This window comes from Vipera ursinii (genome assembly GCF_947247035.1).
Source record: "Vipera ursinii genome assembly, chromosome: 2".
NCBI classification, from domain to species: Eukaryota; Metazoa; Chordata; class Lepidosauria; order Squamata; family Viperidae; genus Vipera; species Vipera ursinii.
The window spans coordinates 237387564-237409547 of record NC_139513.1 but is presented as its reverse complement, the minus strand read 5'-3'; the positions used below and the strand labels follow the sequence as shown (position 1 = coordinate 237409547).

The 21984-nt window shown below is 38.6% G+C and overlaps 1 long non-coding RNA gene across 1 annotated transcript; it reads right to left on the bottom strand.

Annotated features, from left to right (window-relative positions):
• Positions 1-1853: 1853 nt before the first annotated feature.
• LOC310633956 lies at positions 1854-21957 on the bottom strand. The gene is made up of 3 exons (XR_014491125.1): positions 21926-21957; positions 10237-10321; positions 1854-1970 (listed from the first exon to the last, which is right to left on the bottom strand). It is a non-coding gene; the product is annotated as an uncharacterized lncRNA (long non-coding RNA).
• Between the last annotated feature and the right edge of the window lie 27 nt (positions 21958-21984).

Here is a 21984-nt window from a genome sequence, read left to right as displayed (position 1 = left end):
AAAGAGCCAGCGCTTGTCCGAGGACGTCTCTGTGGTCATGTGGCTGGCCTGACTAGATGCCAAAGGTGCGCGGAACGCTGTTACCTTCCCACCATAGTGGTCCCTATTTTTCTACTTGCATTTTTTACATGCTTTCGAACTGCTAGGTTGGCAGAAGCTGGGACGAGTAACCGGTGCTCACACTGTTATGCGGCACTCCATGCCTATGGTAGAGATTGACTAATGACAAAGTTTTATAGATTTTGCATGCTTAAAGCTATGGTGTGTTGGCTTAAGGGGAGAAATACCATTTTAAAACTGCTATACTTAGTGACAACTAAAGGTTGTTTACTCATGGACTGTTGATGGGATAAGGACAATGTTGGGGAGTCAAGGGAAAAGGCTTGCATTGTCAGGGCTGTTGTCAAGTGCAGGTGATATAGGCTGTATCTGGGTGTTCAAATCTCATGACTCTTCCCACTTCGTACTATGTCAAGGCACCACAGATCTCTTTTTTTCTCACAAGTAGCAGAAATCAGCTAAACAAATACATATATACATCTTTGTGTGAGGTGTCCCTTTTGTGCTGTTCTTTTTCCTTGGGGCAAAGGGTAATCCTGGCTAAGGTTTTATTTATTTTTATTGCAGAACTTGAATAGTCTTTGGTTATTGAGGGTTCCCCCAGCCATAAGAGAAGTGCCCTAAATTTAAGTCTCTTTCTCTTTGTGTGTATGTATTTTAAATAGTGATGATCTTGTTGGTTTTTCAATCAGGCTTTCTAAACTCAGCTTTGCCAAGATTCTATTCCTGTGATTGAGAACTGAGAGCATGCCAGCAAGCAGCTTTCTTGATAAGAAGAGAAACACAGTAAATAAGAGGATTTGATTGCTGTCCCTGCCTCTTTTCTTCCCTGCCTCACCATTCTGGTATGAATCACTTTGAATTGGCAGCATGTCTGAGACCAAGAGCCTGCTAAAATTACATTAGTCGCTTTGCTTGCCCACAAGCATGATTAAATGCTATAATATTAGATTCATATTTGGAGCAGTCATTCTTCCCCTGCTACCACTCAAAAGAGAAAGAAAAGGGAAGGAAAAGGATGCAGTGACATCTTGGAACTAATCCTGGGTCTAGGCAGCAGATGCTCAACCACTCACAGAGTGGTAGATGATTTCAGATATGTGGTGAGTTTATTCTCCAAGCACGCTGCTTCCTCCCCAACACCAGAACTGAGTCATCATTCCTTGACTCTGTTCTTGCCCCCAAAGTGGAATATTACAGATGTGACCTTTTCTGTTTTTAGCTAAATGATTGTTCTGTGCATCTCTTGAACTTTTTCAAAGCCAGGTTTACCTGGAACTTGTTTTGCTACCATCGAAAGAGACTTTACAGCATTAGCATTAATATGGTTTGTTGTCAATGTAAAAGTCCCCTTCCAATGGGATCTTACTGTTTAAACCAAAAATTATGAAGATGGTAAAAACAAATAAACATGGGTTTGAATAGGGGAAAAAAGACATTCTTTTGCTGTTGCCACTGAGGAGAAATTATTTTAAGTACACTATAAGCATTAGCAGGCTAAGCATTGGCAGGCTAGAAGATTTATCAGTCCAGGATAACTTTGATTTGTTTATTCCCTGATACTGTAAGCGAGCACACAACTGCAGCCTTAAATAATTTTTTTAGACTAAATGAAACAGTGGGAATTATTTTTACTAAATCTAGAAACAGCTATTAAAACATAAAAACTAGTCATTTGACATTATAAAGTCAGTGAAGAGAAAATTATTAACTTATTTATGCGTTATTTATATAACTACTAACTTTGGGCAGCTGACAACATTACAATTTAAAAATACAAGTAAAAACCTGCCCCCCAAAAGCATATAATGCAAACATTTTCTAAATTATGCAGAACATTTATTTTGCTTTCTTGTATCTTAGATTTAAGTGTTGATAACTTAGAGTAGGATATCCTGGTTCTTCATGCCCTGAAGGAAAACAAAACATTAGAAATTACAAGACAATTCAGATTCTTTCTTTAGCTGAAATGGGACAATGGAACCAGAACAATATGACACATAGATATGAATCACAATTCACAATTGCCATGAATGCTGTGTATTGTTTTACTTCTGTACTTGCTGTGGGTATCCTATATCTGGATCAAAGGATTTAATCAAACTTGATTGACAAGTGAAGGACACTGCCTTTGGCCTTAGTGACCTATTAACTTTAACCTTATGAGTTTACTTTTTTTGTACAAATATTTCTCAACTTACAACTAGTATCATCTGCAAATTTAATGAGTTCCCCTTCTACTACCTCATCTAAATCATTTATGATGATATTGAAGAGTATTGGGCCTAGAACAGGACCTTGAGGTAGTTACCCCACTGCTTACTTCCTTATGTAATTCCATTAAGGACTACATGTTGAGTGCAATTTGTCAGCCAGTTACAAATCCATCTGGTAGTGATGCTGTCTGTTGTACATTTTTTTAGTTTACCAAGCAGTAGGTTGTGGTCTACTTTGTCAAATGCCTTACTGAAATCTAAGTATACTATGTCCACTGCATTTTACTGGTCCACAGGTCCACCACTCAGGTAGATTAGCACTCTAGATCATTATTAAATCAGAAGGCTACAAGAATTTATGGACTAACTCCAGTGGTGGGATTCAAATATGTGAACAACTGGTTCTCTGTGTGAATGCCATTTCTGAAAGTCCGTTCTGGGCCTGGGCAACAAAAAATTAGCTACTGGTTCTGCCGAACTGGTGTGAACTGGCTGAATCCCACCACTAACTCCAGATATATGGCAAGCAACAGAAAAAGAACAAGTAAAGGTCTTAATCAATCTATGCCAGCAAATCTGGAGAATGGCACAGTGGCCAACAAATTGACAGAGCTCAGTCTTCATGCCAAGACTAAAGAAAGGAGACTTAACAAAGTGTACAAAGAGTCACACAGTATCCTTAAATCTACATACTAGTAAAATAATGCTTAAGATCCTCCAATGCAAATTAGAATTCTACATGAAACCAGTTCAAGTTGGTTTTTAAAAAGGTCAAAGGGCGCTTGTGTGAATACAATAAAACCAACAATTAAAACCACTTAAAATACTTAAATAATTAAACAAGATTGCAAGAAAGGTATAATCAGAATATATACATTGCATAACCAACACACAGTCTCCCTCTTTGAGGCCTTTCCATAAAGCCAGAAGGGTTGGGGGATTCTCCCTCACATTAGGGTGAATGATATTCCAAAGGGTAAGTGCCATGGAAGAAAAGTCCCATCTCCTAGGCCACATCACATGCTTTCCTGCTTGATGTGATGGACAGAAAGATGTAATCGGGGAGAGGCAGTCTTTCCAATTACCTGGTGCCATGTTAACTAGCTCTTTAAAAGTCAAAACCAGAAGCTTGAATTGCAAATTAATAACCTAATGCAACTCACAGAGTAGAGGTATGATGTTTGTAGGGGTATACACAACTGTAGGTGGAACTGCATTTTGCACTAGCTGAAAATTTTAAGAGATTCTTCAAGGGCAGTGTTATGGTAGTCCATTTGAAAGTAGAGTGTAAGTAACAGTGAGCAGATTCTCATACTCCTAGTCACAACTGCCACCTGCTTCTTGACCAGAAGTCAAGAGTCCAGAAGGACATCTCAATTGCCCACTGGATTTGTTTGGGGCAGTGCCAACCCATCCAGCATAAAGATGGTGAAGTCTCATATTCAGGAAACCCTAAGATCCAAAGCCATTCAGTCTTGCCAGGGTTCAGCTGAACTCTGTTGTTCTCCATCTCGACCCCCACAACTTCCAGGTACCGGGACAAGACATGAACTGCATTGTTTAATTCACCAGAGGTGGAGATGTATAAATGGATATCATCAGTGGACACTGCCTCATGGTGATGAATGATCTCATCCAGCAGTTTTATATAGATATTAAACAAGAGAGGAGAGAGTACCAAACCCTGAAGAACCCCACATAGTAGGGGCTACAGGTGGTATGAAGGAAGAGAACCAGCTGACCACTCTCAACCTTGTCAGAGATCATCTAACAGAGGTCCCCAACCTGTGGGTGGTGGTCCACTACTAGGCCATGGGCTGTTGGCCCCTGGGCTTCCTCAGTGGCTGGCCAGTGCACATGTGTGCACGCACACCCTCCATTCGCGCTAGCATTGCGGCGGCACACAGGTGCTAGCAATACTATGAGTGTTATACAGGCGCTAGCTAACGTCACCATGAGCGCATCCCCACTCGTGCTAGCATCGCAGCAGTGTGTGGGCTCTATCATTGCTGCAAGCACACACTCCCCCTGCTTGCACTAGCATTGCAGCAGTGGGTGGGTGGTAGTGTCGCTTGAGCCCTTGTGGCCCCATTTGCATTGTGCATGCAATTGTGGCCCCATTCGTGCACACACTTGCAGTTTCATTCGTGCACGCATGTGCTCACGCGTAAAGGCATCTCTACTGCCCTGCACCAAATCACCAAGCAAGAAAGGTTGGGGACCCCTGATCTAAAAGCATGGCCAATGCTGTTTCTGTCACATGTCCAGGCCTGAATCTTGACTGTTCGTAGTCTCACTGCAGAATCACTTCTCTTGCTTCGAAAATACACACATCTGCATGGTTGATGTTATATTACTTCACATTGTGCATGTTCAAATATTAATGCATTTCTGCTGTTAAAAATAGTCTGTTCAACATTTGTAGTATGGAACAATATACCCTCTAGAGTAAATATCAGAATGTTATATTTTGCTATAGCAAAGATTGTTTATCAGTAGCACACAGCACCTGTTCTCCAGAAGGCATATTTCCAAGATTATATTGATGAATTAATTATGTTTCTAAGTATATTAAAAGACAAGTATTTTCTTGCAACAATATTATTTGGTTTTTACATCCAGCAGGGTCAGGCAGTGTTTTCTTGGTAGTGGCCCCTGGTCTTTGGACACCCTTCCCTCTGTGATTTGCCACACTCATCATTTTCTGGCCTTCAAAAGACTGAGCGTTCTGAGCTTGGTTGTTTTCTTGCAGACATTTCATTACCGAAAGTAGGTAACATCATCAAGGACCCCTCTTTTCAACCCTGAGCTACAAATATTCTCCTTTTGAAGCCAATAAAGGAGAATATTTGTAAAGGCTGTAAAGATGTGGCTTTTCCTATAACCTTTAGGGCAGGGGTAGGCAACCTCGGCTCTTTTATGACTCGTGGACTTCAACTCCCAGAATTCCTGAGCAATGCTGATTCAGGAATTCTGGGAGTTGAAGTCCACGAGTCATAAAAGAGCCGAGGTTGCCTACCCCTGCTTTAGGGAGATGTAAGATGATGTGACGCTGAAGCCCAGGGAAACTCTACAGTTGTTACGAATATCTCTATGTGTATGCAATGTTTGGGGCACTGAGTGTATTCTCTTTTTGAAAAACTGATCTTAAAAAATTGGATCTGAAAGATACCCTGCACAAAATATATGTTTTTAATTCTGAATGATCAAAGTGAAAGGAAAATTCTTACTTTGGAAAAAATATCAATTAAATGTGTTGCTGTTTCATTTCCTACCTTTTTAATTCTATAAAGTTTACTTTTGCAATCCATCATTTATCACCCAAACTTTAGCTTCCTCTGCTTCTTATAATTTCAGGCTTACTGTATTACTGCCAGGCTTTGCTAAATCTAGGTATACTTCATTTTAAAGATTTTTTAAAGACAATTTTGAGCTAATTCTATAAATGCACATGCTTGTTGATCTATGCCCTTCAATTGTCTGTGCTTAAACGAGCATTTGGGTAATTATTCCACAAGTTAGGTGTTAAAAATAGCTATTGTCTTGATTAGTAAAGCAGCCATTTCCTTGACAAGAAAATAGTTCAGAACAGCAGTTCTTATTTTGATCTTAGGACCCCTTTGATTCTTAAAAATGATTGAGGATCTCAAAGAATTTTGGTTTATGTGGATTCTTATCTTATTCTATCTACCGATATTTACTATATTAGAAAGTAAAACTGAGAAGTTTAAAAATATTATTTGACTTTGCAGACCGTCTGAAAGTTTCCCAGAGCAAATTTTGAGAACTGCTGGTTTAGGGCAACCAAGGTTCCATGAGAGGCCACTAACCGTTTTGCGAGTGATTGTGATTTTAAAAAGTAAATATTATTTATTAAATTTTGTGTGTGACGCAACATTAGCGTTCGCGATGGTGGGAATTTTCACATGCCACAAATCAGTGGCTGGCCTGTTCCTTGATTGCTGTTGTTAAAATTGTGAAACATGGATTCTTTAAGCTAGAAATGAATTGTGTTTCAAAGTTTTTGTATTTTGTGTGATTTTATGCAAGGAGGTGTGACTGGGAAATTATTTCAATTGTTCCTCCAGCATGTTGAGCAAATAGCATCCATGAGCTATTTTGACCATCAAGATAAAATGGGAAGAGGCTGGATAAGTGTCTTCCCATATGGACCAGCATCTGTTTCCTCGCCTGGTCTACTACTAGTTCAATGAGTCTCTGCACTTAAAAGGCAAAGGAAAATCTCTCTCTCTCTCTTTTCTTTTTATTGAGAACTTCTACTTGATTACTCAGTAGTCTTTTAGCATTCTGCACATCATCTAACAAGGGGTATTTTAAATTCAAAGCCCCAATGCCCTTGACCACCAAAGTTCAGTGGTGGAATGATTGAAAAAATGTTGCCATTGTAATTTCCCACTTTCAGATTTGTTATATGAACTGCACCAGCAGACCTAACATATTTTTTAAAAAACACAGCAAAATGGCATTAACCTCAGAATACAGAAAATTCACACATATATGATTCATATCCACTGGCTCTCCATTACTGTTTCACTCTGCATCATCGTTTTGTAACATTTCACATCTCTTCACACTCAAATTTAGTCTGATTGTAGCTATCAAAGTTGCCATCTGGCCTCTGATTTACATGTATGTTTGTCCTAACCAGCCTGAAGAGGAGAAACAGTTGCTTCATGATAATCTTGCTTGTTTAGAGCATCAGGAACAGTTAGGAAATTTCACAAAACAATGAAATTTGGTAGTACTTTGAAATGGGGGAAATTCCCCTCTATTACTGAGCCATTTCTGTATCTCTACCACAAAAAGATAAAGAATTCTTTATTTCACTTCATGACATGACTTAAAAGACAGCTTTATGTAGTTGAAGATTTCCCATCTGCCTGAGACAAATATCACAGTTTATAATAATAGTAATAATCAAAATGGACTTACATATTGCTACTTCACTCACTGCAGCAATTATTCTTAGTCTAAATTTGCCATTCAACACGATTTTGAAAACACTGGAAATCTTTCCATAAGTGCATTTACTTGGATGTATAATTAGGACTTAAAAGTTCTCTGTCAACAGGAGTGGGTTATTTATTTATTTTTCCAGTATTGCCTCTAAATTAGCAATTTTTCAAAAAATGGTTTTGGTCCAACTGCATTTTGTCCTTTATTTTATGTAAATGTTTGAACATTTCATGTATACACCCATATTCATACAGCATCTCTGACTCACTCTTGACACCCTCCCGAGATTCTCAAGTGACGCACATAAAACAAATAAAAGTAAGACTGTCTTTATTCACAGCATGCATATAATGCTTATGTATAAAACATCATAAAATGCTTAAAATCTAAGCTTTTTTTAAAAAAAGATTGTTATAATTAGGATAATGCTTACAGGGGAAATTGCATTATATTTTTAGAGGCTTTGTTCTGGAGACATAATACAAATCCAGATGTGGCCTAAAACCAGCTATAAGGGTTTTAAATTTCAAATTTCACAATAGCTATTTTTTTAAAAGCTAAAAGTCAGTCTGACATTCAATTTGCTTTATTTGTCTTCTAAAAAGAAGGCTATCCCTTCATCATCATCATCATTTTTCAAGTTTTCTATTTGAATCAGTCTGAATTTTTGAAGAAATATCTCTATTGCCCAAACAAATAGAAATATTTATGTTCCCTATCAGCCGCATATGAAATAAAATGATGTCGCTACCTTACCAGTACTATAGACATTTTTTTAAAAAAAGGTAAATAAATCAGTTCTGACAAACAAAGGAAAGGGACAAAATGTATCCAACTTTTTCTTCATCAAATGAAGCCCCTTTCAGTTTTGGAATGTGAGTACTATAGCTTTCCCATCTGTTTTAGGAAGAGATAGGGGAAAAAAACCTGTCCTGGGTAGGTTAGTTATACATTATTTATTTTTTTCATTAGCATCTGACTTGTCTTAGCCCATGCATTTTTATTCTGTCACTTTTATTTCATTTGCCAACTACAAGGTCATTTGTTTTGGTCCCATACAGTAAACTATCAAGCAGGCTACTGGTGTTAAATAAAAAGTGTATGGAGACAAATGTTGTGTTTCATTTCTCAGATAACCGAGCATTATATCCAGAAGTTGTGCCCTCTGTCACAAAATAAGGTTTCCCTAATCATAATTGTATGAGGTTGATGGGTATTCAATTCATAAATTACAGGAAATAAGAACAAATCTGTAATTTATTACTGGTTTTCACTTTCAAAACTTCATTCTGAGCATTGAAAAGAAAGTTTCCAGAACAGTCTCACCGAAAACATTGTCTGGGCATTACATTCAATAACCAGGACATCCAGTAAAGTTTGTCACATTCTACTCCACTGTTACTTCAAAATAGAATCAGAATACTAATACTAGCCCATTTATATTGGCTAGTACTATAAACTATATTATAAACTATATAAATCTATAGATTTAAAATATGGGGTGAGATAGAGTAGACTCCATTAACTCTTCCTGTGACTAGGGACAGGAGGAATGAGTACTTCACCCTTGTCCTTGAAAAGTGCATAAGCCATTTGCCTCCTCTTCCATTCATTCAAAGCCTCTTAGTAAAGCCACTGACGGGAGAAAAAAGAGATAAAATTGCATTAATAGCCAAGAGCAGAAGGGGAAGTTGAGAATCATGTGTAGTGTAATTTTTTTATAATATACCAACGCCAATTTAGAATATGTATGCACAAATGATTAGGAATGTACGCTATAGCCTTCTTTATTGATTTAATTCTTAGCAAAGTGATTCAGGGCTAAGAGCAATGGTAACCTTATCCAGGTGGCTTGCATATTCTAACCTTTTAGTTACAGTATTAAGATGCTATTTATATATTCCTATAAATATATAGAGGGATGCGGTGGCTCAGTGGGTTAGGACGCTGAGCTTGTCGATCAGAAGGTCGGCAGTTTGGTGGGTCGAATCCCGAGTGCCGCATAACAGAGTGAGCGCCTGTTACTCATCCCAGCTTCTGCCAACCTAGCAGTTCGAAAGCACGTAAAAATGCAAGTAGAAAAATAGGGACCACTACGGTGGGAAGGTAACAGCGTTCCGTGCGCCTTTGGCGTCTAGTCATGCCGGCCACATGACCACGGAGACGTCCTCAGACAAGCGCTGGCTCTTCGGCTTTGAAACAGAGATGAGCACCGGCCCCTAGAGTTGGAAATGACTAGCACGCATGTGCGGGGGAACCTTTAACTTTAAAGGGACGCGGTGGCTCAGTGGGTTAGGACGCTGAGCTTGTCGATCAGAAGGTCGGCAGTTTGGCGGGTCGAATCCCGAATGCCGCGTAACAGAGTGAGCACCTGTTACTCGTCCCAGCTTCTGCCAACCTAGCAGTTCGAAAGCACGTAAAAATGCAAGTAGAAAAATAGGGACCACTACGGTGGGAAGGTAACAGCGTTCCGTGCGCCTCTGGCATCTAGTCATGCCGGCCACATGACCACGGAGACGTCCTCGGACAAGCGCTGGCTCTTCGGCTTTGAAACGGAGATGAGCACCGGCCCCTAGAGTCGGAAACGACTAGCACGCATGTGCGGGGGAACCTTTACCTTTACCTTTATAAATATATATTTTCAGAAGGTAAGAAAAAAAATGTGTCTGTATGAACTAGTGTCGCCACAGCACATATTTTATGGGAGATGAGAAATTTTGTAGGGATGGTGGATAAATAACTTTATATTCAAATGTGAACTAAATATATTGAATTTTACATTTTCAGCAAATACACAAATAAATCTTAATTATTATTTGAAATACGCATTTTAAATATTGTAATGCTACTTGCTAAGAATTTTAAGCTAAAAAAATAGAAGAATTGAATTCTCAAACCATTTTTTCCCAAAAGTCCTCAATCCCCTGCCCCATGAAGTAGATAATTTTTGCCGTGAACCTTTCTCTTCCAGAAAATGTGTCACCTGGCATCTTCTCCTGAACTGTACCTGTGTATCAGAGATAGGGGTTCCACGTTCTGCCTTAATCTCTGGCAGTTATACTGCAAAACTGAAAAATAAAATAAAATTCAATAATTACAAATGTTTCATCTTTGCATAGCATTATGTCAGCTTTGTGGTAGTCCAGACCAAAAAAAATAATAATTAATGAATTAATTCTGTTTCTACTTTATGTTATTACATTAACATAATCTTATAAATCTGAAAGTACATTTCTTACAGCCCCAAAACTAGAAAGGTTCCCTTCTAAGATGTTTGTCACACCCACACCCACTGCTGGGGGCTAAGTTGCCTGTTGCTCTGATCACAGCTCTCCCCACAACCTCCAAAGGTCATTTCTACATACAGTACCATTGCACATGAAGATATGTGGCCTTATTGCTATATTACACCCCCCCCCCCCGGCAGTCTTGGAAATAAATCAATCTCATAGGATACATACAAAATTAAACTTTATTAGAAAGGAAGATAACATTTTAACCACCACTACCTCCTCTAACCTTAATTATTAGAATGCAGGGAATCAATTTTGGAAAAACTAAATTACAGTGCTGCTCAGGAACCTTGGAATCTTACAAATGGAAATGAGTAGAATCAGAAAAAGGACATAACAGAATATAAAAAGTAAGTATAAAATTGTTGCCAAGCCACAAGATGGTGCTGATCCCCTATGAGCTTTTTTTATATTTTTGAGAGGTTAATAGCATAGCTTTTTTGAAGATTTGGTTCACATTGACATGCAATGTGATGTCTTTAATTTATGGCATGAAAATAAAGATGGTTGAAACACACATGGAAAAACAAAGAAGCTAAATATAGTCCTAAGTAAACATTTATTTACTATATTTGTACGTTGCTCTTTCCTAAAGCTCTATTTCCACTAAAGTGGCCCCCTTCAATCAATTATTCTATTCTAATTCAATTTATCTGAATTTCCTTTCCATCTTTCTGATAATTTCAACCTTTAAACTAGGACTGAAGGAGACTCATCTCAGTTTTCTGCTCCTTTTCACTCTGGCACATCACTTCTTGTCCATCTTCCTTTTCCTAGAGTTTCCCAAAGGAAAAAAAGAGGAGAAAGGATGGGGGATTTGATTCTATATATACTTCTATATATACTTCTATCTATGTACTTCAGAGTCTATGTTGACTGAAATTCTTGTTGTCTGATTGTTATTTAAATTGATTGTGAAGTCAGTCAACCTGAAGACATGTTGTCAATGTAGTTTTATACCAAAAGTATATTAAGAATATATAGAAATTCCTATATTTATGAAATTATTTGCAAAATATTAAATGAAGAAAAAAGTAACTAAAACTGAATTAGACAAAATTGTAAAAAAAAAGTATGAAAGTCCCCATATGTAGGAACTCTTTACCACCCCCACCCCATCCTAGATATCTGTGAAGCAACTTCCCTCATGGTTTTTACAGATCTTTAAAGAGCAGTTTATATCTCTGGGCTAAGTTATTGGTATCCATCTTGGGGGGGGTTGATTTATTAGTGCTGCTTGCTTTTTAAAATGATGTTGATATATTTGTATTATTGCTTTTATAATTACAATGTTCAAGAGTCTTTTGAATTGGATGGGATAGAAAAAAATAAATAAATAAGTGCATAGGCACATTAAAATAAAAACATGCATGTTAGCAAAAAAAAGATGAAGAAAATTCAAACTTGACATATTTGCAAAACTAATAAAAGTGACAGATTCCTTATCTTTAATGCAAATAATCTTGATTTATAGTATAAACTGCATGCACATAAATTTCATCCATCAATGAGCCATGGTCAGGATTCACATTAAAGGATTCCATAGAAGTCAATAAAGACATGCAACCTACGGTAGCTAATGCTGAATATTAGTGAAGTTACTGCCAAAGATCAATCAATCTTCTACAGGTATGCAAAACCTGTTTTACTACAATTCAAGGCTGACTTCCCATGACACTTCCTTTTACAACACGATTGAGAAACTGTGTCCCTGCTTCTCACCAATTACATGAATTGCAATTCCTGGCATAATTTCATTATTATCAGGTTAAGTGGCTACGGTTACTAGGATCGGTAGTTCAGTGATATATTTGAAGCGTAACATATTTCCTGCTTCTGCTTTAGCAATTACATTATGGAATCATTACAGGTTGCGAATTAAAGTCCAATCTCAAATTGGGAATTGCTCAAAGCCTGTAGAAATAGCTTTGTGAATTTTTCCTTTAATCTTTGACCAGCTAACAAAGAATTGAAACGGAATTCTCTTCTGTCCCTGAATCTGACGTAAGAAAGTAGAGAATTGCATCCCAGTCTTACCAGAGAACACCAAAGAAGAGATAGCTAAACCCTGAAATGTTGCTTCAGAGGATTTGCTGCTATACTGCGCTTCTATCCCCCCCGCCTTTCATTCAAATGTATCCCATTTCTCAAAGACTGCCTGGACAAGTTCCTGCAATTTTCTTGGTAATGTTTTTCAGGAATGGTTTGCCATTGCCTCATTCCTATAACTGAGTGAAAGTGACTGGCCCAAGGTCACTCAAGCAGCTTCGTGCTCACAGCGGGATTAGAACTCACAATCTTGGTTTCTAGTCTCATGCCTTAACCCAGGGTTCCCCAACCCGCAGTCCATGGACCAGCACCATTCTGCAGCATGCCAGAAACTGGGCCTTGCAAACAAGCACGTGAAGCCATGCACCCTCTGGTCCACGGAAAAACCTCTTTCTACTTAATGAGTCCCTGGTGCCCAAAAGGTTGTGGACCACTGCCTTAACCAATACACCAAATTGGCTTTATAGGGGGATTTCCTGCTGTACTGTTCTTGTAGCTTTCAGCAAATGATTCACTGCCTGTTTGCTTTTTCCTCTTTTAAATGACTTCTGAAGAAACTCTACATGTAACTGCATCTTAAACATTATTCTTCAGATGTGTCATTAGGTAATTTGTGGTCAGTAATGACTGTAGTTAAAATACTTAGGTGCAAATTCAAAAGCACCACAGTTTAGAACTGTAAAACTTTGCTCAAATGAATAATAATTTACAAATCCAAAACAATTATTCATATGAATAAGATATGTGTGGCTTACAGGAGTGGGTCAGATGCAGGAAAAAAGCAAACATAAAATTAATGGCTTCCATAATAAATCCTGAATTACAACAAGCTTCTCAAAGTAGGGTCTGTACATAGTCCTTTCCAGGCCTGAAGCATTCTTTTTGATACTTTTCCAAAAATAGCTGTCAAAAGGCATGTGATAAATAACATAGCACACCTATGTATTTATAACATGAAAATGAGGCATGTACCTAGCAATCAGCAGAGTGGTAGGAGGCACTAAAAATATGTTGATACTGCAGGTTCTATTTTTTAAAAAGTCAAACTTTCTATTTGTGAATGTATACAATTTTGAATCATTGCCTTAAACATTTGATGTGGGGCAAAATAAATGGGAGACAAAATAAGATAGTGGTAAGCTAGCAGGGCTGCTCAGTTTTGTTCTGCCCTAGATAACATTTTGCTTTTCTGTATAATTTAGGGTTTTGCATAAGCTGTCCACAGTAACCTGGTTGTCTGTGTGTTGCTTTACTGCAGTGTTTCTCAACATTGGCAAGTTTAAGATGGTTGAATTCCAGCTCCCAGAATATCCCAGCCACTCATGCAGGGAACCATTCCCCATGCTTATTGAGGAATTCTGGGAGTTGAAGTCCATCTTAAACTTGCCAAGGTTAACACTGCTTTACTGTATAATCACATTAGAACAGACCTGGGATGGGAAAGTAGAAAAGATCAAAACTAAGTCCTGGATCTCTGAAATCCTAAAGTGTCAAACATTGATAAAGTAGACCACAACCTACTATATGATAAGTTAGAAAAATGTGGGTTAGACAGCATCACCACCAGATGGATTCGTAGCTGGCTGATTGGCAATACTCAGCATGTGGTCCTAAAAGGAACTGCATCTACATGGAGGAAAGTGTATAGTGGGGTGCCCCAGAACTCTGTTCTGGGCCCAGTGCTCTTCAACATCTTCATCAATGATTTGGATGAGGGGATAGATGGGGAACTCATCAAATTTGCAGATGACACCAAGCTGGCAGGAATAGCCAACACTCCAGAAGATGGGCTTAAGATACAGATGGATCTTGACAGACTTGAACATTGGGTGCTATCTAACGAAATGAAATTCAATGGTGAAAAAGTAAGGTTCTCCATTTAGGCAAGAAAACCCAAATGCAGAAGTAGAGTATAGGTGGTGATCCCTGTGAGAGGGATCTCGGAGTACTAGTAGACAATCACTTAAATATGAGCCAGCAGTGTGCTGAAACTGCCAAAAAAGCCAACACAGTGATAGGCTGCATTAACAGAGGGATAGAAACAAGAGCATGTGAAGTGTTAATACCACTTTGCAATGCCTTGGTAAAGCCACACTTGGAATACTGCATCCAGTTTTGGTCACCATGATGTAAAAAAGATGTTGAGACTCTAGAAAGAGTACAGAGAAGAGCAACAAAGTTGATCAGGGCACTGGAGGCTAAAACACAGTTGCTGGAATTGGGTATGTCTAGTTTAATGAAGAGAAGGATGAGGGGTGACATGATAGCAGTGTTCCAATACCTCAGGGGCTGCCACAAAGAGGAGGGAGTCAAGCTATTCTCCAAAGCACCTGAAGGCAGGACAAGAAGCAACGGATGGAAACTAGTCAAGGAGAGAAGCAACCTAGAACTAAGGAGAAACTTCCTGACAGTTAGAACAATTAATCAGTGGAACAACCTGCCTCCAGAAGCTGTGAATGCTCCAACACTGGACGTTTTTAAGAAGAGACTGGACAGCCATTTGTCTGAAATGGTATAGGGTATAGGGTTTCCTGCCTGAGCAGTGGGCTGGACTAGGTGATCTCCAAGGTCCCTTCCAACTTATTATTATTATTGTTGTTGTGGTGGTGGTGGTGGTAAAATGTGTAACCCCATACAGCTAAATGATATAATGACTGATTTATACTCAATCTTATTTCTTCCTGTTATATATTTGCAGTGGATTGCCAGCTCTTCAGTCAATTTAAAAACTGATCTTACCCACAAGTCTGATCTTGATCTCTTTTAGTTATTTTCAAAAGCTGCTGTGCAATGGCACAAATGAAACTGTAATGTAACTTTATACTAAGCATCTCAGCAGCCCTACAAAAGGATCTTAACAGTATTGGGCCAGGAGAAAAAAGAGGGGGGGGGAGATTTTTGAATGATAATCGCTTTAAGAGGATGAGTCATCTATTCCAGGAATTGATGATGATAAAGGAAGCATGCAGATCTGGTCATGGTATACTCTAGATGGACTAGACCCGTGCTGGTGAACCTATGGTATGCGTGCTACAGGTGGGACGCAGAGCACTCTCTGTTGGCATGCACGGCGTTGCCCCAGTCCTAGGCCTTCAGCTGGGTTTTATAAAACCTTTTCACTTTAGGCCTCTGACAATGTGTACAAAAAAAAAAGGTGATGTCCATTTTGCTCTATGGGTTCATGGTGAGGTAACCCTAACGCTAACTGGAATTTTCCTCCAATGGGATTTTCTGGTGTATTTTACCAGAAAACATAGATAGGGCAGCCTAGAAAAGTAAGTGCCCTCCTAACCATACCCAAGCACTCCGAGTTTGTTGGCAATGTCCATTTTCCTGTATGAGTTCATGGTGACCTAACCCTAACCCTAAGTGGAATTTTCCTCCAATGGGCCATGCCCACCTGGCACCTGACGATACATAAGTGGGGTTTGGGTCACAGTTTGGGCCCTCGGTCTCTAAAAGGTTCACCATGATTGGACTAGACTATATTTTGACATCTTCAAATAACACACTTGATGGACAGCACTGAAGTTAAGCCAGATATTCAAAAGCCCCTAACAGCCTTAAAAAAAATTCTTCAACCAGAAAAATAAATCAGATGTAATTCTCTACTTCTCTATGCATAAGAGATAAGTTTCTTCTTAAAAACTACTAGTCTGAGCAAATAATCAATAGATTGGTCAGCTAAAGCTTGAGTCAATCAACTGGGAAGGAACAAATAGAACATTTGGAGGTAAAAAGAATGGAATTAAACAGGATGATACTTTCTTTCTAACAAGAGAAACAATTTTGTTTTTAAACCTATACGTTTACTTCCACTTTGATAACTCAGTTGATCTCATTACATGCATACATATTTTTTTTTGCAAAATCATGATCATTTAGCAAAGAAAGTTCTTCTCTATGCTCTCTAGCAGCTGTTTGTGTGTGTGTATTTGTGTGTGTGTGTGTGTGTGTGTGTGTGTGTGCACGCGCGTATGTGTGCCTTCGAGTCAGTTGTTACTCCTGAAGACTGCCTTCATAACTTTGTCCTTGGCAACATTTTTAGAAGTGGCTTGTGGCAGCCTCCATCCTAGGGCTGAGAAAGAGTGACTGGCCCACAGTCACACACAACTGGCTTCATGCTTAAAGTAGGGCCAGGACTTAAAAGTCTCACTGATTAAAAGTCAGTGCCTTTAATTGTTACACTAAAATGGATCTCACTAACTGGTTCAGCTGCTCTAGACTTTGTATTTGCATATTACATCATGGTAATGCTACTGGTAGAAGAACCTTTTTAAAAATCCATGGAAGATATTGGTCATCCCCTAATTAATAACAAGTTGTCTTAGAGATTGCTTAAAAAATTTTTTTTTATATATACTCTTTTTATTTGAACTTTTATTTGAACTTAAGGATGATTTGGAACTGTGAGACATTTGGCGTGATACATGCAAGAACTATTTTAGATTATAGTTTAGTTTGGTTGGAGATTATTAAGATTAACAGAGATAAGCGCTTTTGGTGCGTAACTGAGAATTTGTTTGGAAATTAGAGAAAGGTGGGAGAATGCAAATAGCAGGTGAAAGTTTTTTTTTTCTTTTCCCTTTTTTTTTTGAAATTAATATGAATAAGGACTGGGATTAAGAAAATTTATTTTGAGTAAAGATCTTTTTTTGTTTTCCTCTTTTTCTTCTCTACTTTATTTGTAATATTAATATTGTTTGTATTCATTTTATATGAGCTAGAGATAGAATTTATACTTTATTGTTGATAATATAGGGGTGTTTATGTTTGTTTTTTGATTTTATGCCCTGTATTTAGCTCTGGGAAGTGGGGGGGGAGGAGGGAGTGGGGGAGAGGGATAGGGGTGGGGGAGGGGGGGATTAAAGTCAAAATGTATTGTAAAACTTTTTAAATAAAAAAAAATATTTTCTCTAATCCTATCTTTTATGATATAGTGCTCTTCAGACGTGTTAGACTTCTAGTATACTGGCTGGCTTAGAATTATTGCAACTGAAATCAAACATATCTGAAGAGATACAGATTAGGGAAAGTTGCTTTAGCCTATTCTAAATCTCTTGCAAATCAGTTGAAATAGGATAACATATATTCTCTTGCCAGTTCATATTTAATTGAGCTGTATTTCTCATTTTATTACCTAAGTTTACACTGCTGTGCATAAATGCTTGGAGAGTTCCAAATTACCAGCAGGATTACAGGATACAACTATACTTTGTTTTCTTCTATTATTTAAATATCTGTATGTTTGCTATATTTAAGGTTTGGAGCCTCAGTTATCTGGAACTGAATGTATCTCATTTGTTTTTTTGCTCTTGTTTGTCATATAAACAGTATGAAGTGGGCCTCCGCAGAGCACATAGATAATTGCTTCTATCTGACCATCTCTCTCTTTTGATCACTTCATGATGTCAATTGACATAAATATCTGAAGGGTAATTTTGTATGCAGCCTAGTAAGTTTATTAATCATGGCACATTCAGTATGCCAGGATTTCAGAAAGAAGGTAGAGGAAGAAAGGATGAGATGCAAAATATATAGCAAGGAAGAAAAATGTTCTGGAGAACAGCTTTGAGTGCAAACTGGATATTGGTTGTTATTGAGAATCAATTGTACTTTCCAAATTTGTTTTTTTTTTGACTGGAACACAGGCTTTATTAATGTTTTGGATTCACTGCTGTGCTGACTTTTTCACATCTAATAGCTGCTCTGTAGTCGCATATCAACATATGTGTTATAGTATCCGCTGTGCTTATAATACAAATAACCATCACACTTCACTGCCTCATGCTGCAATTATAAGAAATGAAAGGGGACTTTGAAAGATCAGATAAGCTTTATATTTGATGTTTCTAGTGGAGGTATTTAAGCCACAAGTATAATGCTATAACAGCAGTTATCTGGGAAATAATGCAGAGCATTTAAGGTTCCTTTATTTTAAAAAAATGTTCAGTAGATGCGTGTGTACTTTCAGGTTTCTAAGAGTGCATAATAAAGCCTTGTTATTCATAACTGCATAACTCTGATGGTGCACACTGAATATTAACCCAAAACATGCTTCCTCCCAGGCTTGACTCAAATGTGAATATGGAGGGGGGGGGGGGAAGAATGTGGAAACACTGGCCCAACATGTTTGATGATACTCCCCATATGACTTATATTTGATTTGAATACTCATATCTTGGGAAATGCTTAGAAGAGCCAGTAAGAAAGAAAAAAGACGTCTGGAAAATATTTTTTGATGCCACATTTGTGAGCCAGATACCGCATTACCAACATAGAAAAATAAAAACTAATTAATTTTGCTTTAATGTTCCCCTCTGTATATATTTTTAACTACAGTAAATAGGAAATTTATAATTTCAGAGAAAGTGAGAGATTGCAACAAAACACATTTTCCTTTTGCATTCTATGTGGTTATTGTGCAATATTTGATGTTTCTTCACAGTCAGCAGCGCCAGTAAACATTGCCTCATATTCATTGGTCTCAGTTATAATGTAACTATAGTTTCTTTTGGTTCACTTTTGGTAAATGTCCATTAAAGTACAAGTAGTACTCGGTTTTGGAAGAGAAAATTAAAATGGTATTTCCACATAGGTATTTCCTGATTTTATGTAACAGGAAAAAATAAAGGAAAATACTCATCAAAGACCCCCTCCCTTTGCTGTAACGGTCAAAGTTTTTCTATGAGCACATAGGAGCTATTCAGCAGGCATCTTATCTTGTCCCTCGCCCTCTAAACTACTGTTTCTTAACCTTGGCAATTTTAAAATGTGTGGACTTCAACTCCCAGAATTCCCCAGTCACCCTGATCTGCCACTTATCACCCACGTGTGGCTGGGGCTGGGGTGCAGTCTCTCTCAGAAATATGTCTGACTGGAAATGGTCAACCTATCCTTGATCTTCCTGTCATGATCATAAGCTGACAGCTATGAGCTTCTCCTGGACTATATCCCTCACAGGGAGGCGAGACATATTAACAGAATAATAGAGTTGGAAGGGACTATTTTAGACAAATGGTTGTCCAATCTCTTCTTAAAAACTTTCTGTGTTGGAGCATTAACAACTTCTAGAGACAAGTTGCTCCACTGATTAATTGTTCTGTTAGAAAATTTTTCCTTAGTTCTAGCCTGTTTCTCTCCTTGATTAGTTTCCATCCATTGCTTCTTATCCTGCCTTCAGATGTTTTGGAGAACAGGTTGACCCCTCTTGTCTATGACAACCCCTTAGATATTGGAACACTGCTATCATGCCACCCCTAGCCCTTCTTTTCATTAAACTAGACATACCCAATTCCAGCAACTGTTCTTTGTATGTTTTAGCCTCCAGTCCCATAATCATCTTTGTTGCTCTTCTCTGCACCTATTAGACCGATCTGCCCCTGGTGATTGATGGATCATGATGAGTTTCAGAGACAGCTGGAAATTATAACTGACGACCTGCTGTATAGCCCTACCAAGAAAATAGTCGCTACTTGGAATAGGAAGGTATCTGTGATTTTAGATAGGTTTGTGCCTAAGCAGTGTCTTTCCTCATGGTATACAGAAGAACTGAGAATGATGAAAGAGACCATGATATTAATATCTGGCAGTACCATTACAGGGTAGTGCATCCATTCTCAGTTTTTGACCTCTCAGCGACTTTCAATAACATCAACCATGGTATCCTTCTTGAGAAACTCCAGTGGTTGGAAGAGGGGGCACTCCTGCTTCACTTCCTTCTTCTGAAACCATTTTCAGTTCGTGTTGTTTGGTAGTGAGAGGTCAAATCAAGGGTCCTACAGAGGTCAGTGCTTTCTCTGCTCCTGTTCAACATCTACATGAAACTGGGGAGTTGAAACACCACACATCTTAAAGTTGCAAGGTCAAGAACCATTGCTCTAGTTTAAACAATACCAAAATTCTGAGTTTTCAAGCAGGAAGATTTTACTTATTAGTGTAGGAATCCTGAAAAGCTTCAATATGCTTTGCTTTTCTAACCTGCACCAAGTGGTACTGCAACTGCATAAAATAATACTTACATTCATGCATAAAGATACAGATCAGATTTTTAAAAGCCATAAGACAAACAGCAAAACAATTTTGTTATCTGGATTCTGTACAAAAGATAGTGATTTCAGAGGAAAACTACAGAGTGCTGTAAAAGCAACTTTAAACTGCTTATATAATAAGGACTTTTCATTTTTGTTTTTGCAAAATGAATTGCTTAGAACACAAATTCTTATTTCATAAGAAAGATGGTAACACTATTTTTACATGGTTCACATGGTGTGGTAGGATGGAGGGTTTGTTGTCACTGTGTGTTGGGGGGAGAGAGCATGGGGGGGGAGGCTCAGCTAACCTCAATGTACACATGTTGTACTTTGACAATAAAAGGTTTATTATTATTATTATTATTATTATTATTATTATTATTATTATTATTATTATTATTATTATTATTTTAAAAACCTGGCTCAACAATGCCAAATAGTCACTGATTTTCAAGGAGTTTGGGAAGCATTCACTGGAGGAGTATTTGATTACACTAACATCCTGACCGGGTGGCAGGTTAATTGAGAAATTGTAGGCGATACCATTTTCCAAAGCAGCATTAAAAGATCTACTCAGTGGACACAGAATATACAACCCGTCTCGCTTAAGTGTTGAATCAGGTTATCATTTGAGATAGCGAGCAACTTTTGCGATAACAACGATAAGGTTAACGATCGTTTTATTTCCGCTGTCAGGGCCGAGGGGAAGAAAAAAAAAAAAAAACGACCCGGGAGCTCCCGTCTCAATCTTGTTTTGCTCTGTTTCTGTTCGAGGCAAACTTTTCCTCCCCACGACGCAAAACAAGAGCAGGTTCTCTTGTACGAAACACACACCACAGGCTGCCTCGACCGCCATACCCACGCGCTCGGCGACTGCCCATTGCAAGCGGTTCGTGTAGCACAGGGGGTCTTCAAACTTGGCCCTTTTATGACTTGTGGACTTCAACTCCCAGAATTCCTCAGCCAGCAAAGCTGGCTGAGGAATTCTGGGAGTTGAAGTCCACAAGTCATAAAAGGGCCAAGTTTGAAGACCCCTGGTGTAGCAGATGAAGGCGTGTATGATTCTCCGCCCGCCGTCCGTATTTGGAGGCGCAAGAGGCCGCCTGGCATATTTTCAGCTCCCTTTCCAACCCTCCCTTTCTACCCCAACCCCACCCCCGCCGCTTCGCTCGCCTGTGATGTCAGGTCTACAACACGGCTACACATCGCCCGGCGTGTTTTTGAACAGCCTCTGGGAGCAGGGAAGAAAGAGCTCTCTCTCTCTCTCTCTCTCTCTGGCTCACCCTTGGGCCATGACGTCAATGTCAGCTGCCTTGCCTTTCTTCCTCCTTCGGCCCCCTCCGCTCCGCCAAGTTA